Below are 1,555 nucleotides of genomic sequence, written 5' to 3' on the forward strand. Positions count from 1 at the left end.
AAATCTTTATAAAAACTTTATCAAAGGAAATTAATTATCTAATAGTTTTTGCAAATAAAATAAATAAATAAAAATCATACAAATTCATTAATTTTGCATCCACAAGCAGCAAAACATGGTTGCACATATGACACATCAAACATCATGACAATTATATCCCATTACACACTCCAGATTCAGATCTCAGTTAGCGGCACACAGTCTGCCACAGGTCGGTGCTGTAGTACTCGAGTAAAATCGAGTTTTTTCTTATACACTCATTGATATTTACATTCAGATTTATCTCAGACTTGTCATTGGTCTCGCCAAATATTCTAGTTGGTCTTGACTGAATCCAACACTATGTTTTTTTAAAGTAACTTCTTCCAAGCCATTGGTGAAGTGTGCTTGCTCAGAAAACGGGTATTGGTTTGATTAAAAACTCATCTCACTGGCAGTGGTAAAAGCAATAATGTCTCATCTGGACTCGGCCCTGACCAGTCTTGGTCTTGGACTTATATACAGCACTGCCACTAGTTGGGACAATTATTTTAACAGCTCCACAAGAACTGCTGTGCTGCTGCAGTAAACTATTGTTAGCAGTCTTGCTGATGATCTCTGGTCAGCAAACTGAAAAATTATTTTGTGAACCACTAATTTGTACAATTACAGGATTACAGTTCTATTTCTTTCAAAATAAAATTTCCCATGTTTCCACCTACCATCACAAACTATTGGGGACATTTTACATGTGAAAACCTCATTTCACATGCAAAGAAGCAATTAAATACAATTTTAATGCAACAAATGAGAATTTTACCCACTTAAGTAGGATATCTAATTTCACTCTTTCCGACAGTATCACTTATCTATCAGATTTTTCCAGCTCTCTAGGGTTTTACACTGTACTCAACCAAAGACTGCAGGAGTTTGGATGTAAAGTTTCAGTGGGTCAGAAATTAAAATATAGTTACAATAAAACTTTCAAAAGAAAAACAAAAAGCACATTTGTTTGACCTCTCGTCCTCCATCTATCCCAGTGGAGCTGGATTCTGACTAAAGCTGCAGATAGTTGAGTAGAAATATGTGAAACAAATCAGACTTCAGGATTTTACAGGAAGATAGTAACTATTGATTGTTCATGTTTCCAACAGCTCTGTGGGATGGAAACATTTGTCTAATCAATGCAGAAATCCCGGTCCATACAGGAAGTAAAGGAGGAAACATCACAGTTGGATGCTCCTTCTCTTTGTCTGGAAGCAGGAAGATCTTCTGTAAGAGAGAATGTGAAGGAAAAGACATTTTTATTCAAACAGATAAGAACAGAGCTCAGAATGGCAGATACAGCATTGAATATGAAGAAGGATTTTTGGCATTATCTTCAGTTCTGAATGTGAGCATCACAAAGCTGACTAAGTCTGACTCGGGGCGGTACAGATGTTGGTTGGGCAGACGTTTGTTTCCAGATTCAACCAAGGACTTTGAGCTCAGAGTTGAAGATGGTGAGTTTCTACTGAGAGTCATGAAATGAAGTGTTCACTGACAGCTGCTGATGTTTCTAATAACCCAACATGTT

The sequence above is a fragment of the Morone saxatilis genome, unplaced genomic scaffold (assembly GCF_004916995.1).
Source record: "Morone saxatilis isolate NCDOM2014 unplaced genomic scaffold, NCSU_SB_2.0 Contig15, whole genome shotgun sequence".
NCBI classification, from domain to species: domain Eukaryota; kingdom Metazoa; phylum Chordata; class Actinopteri; family Moronidae; genus Morone; species Morone saxatilis.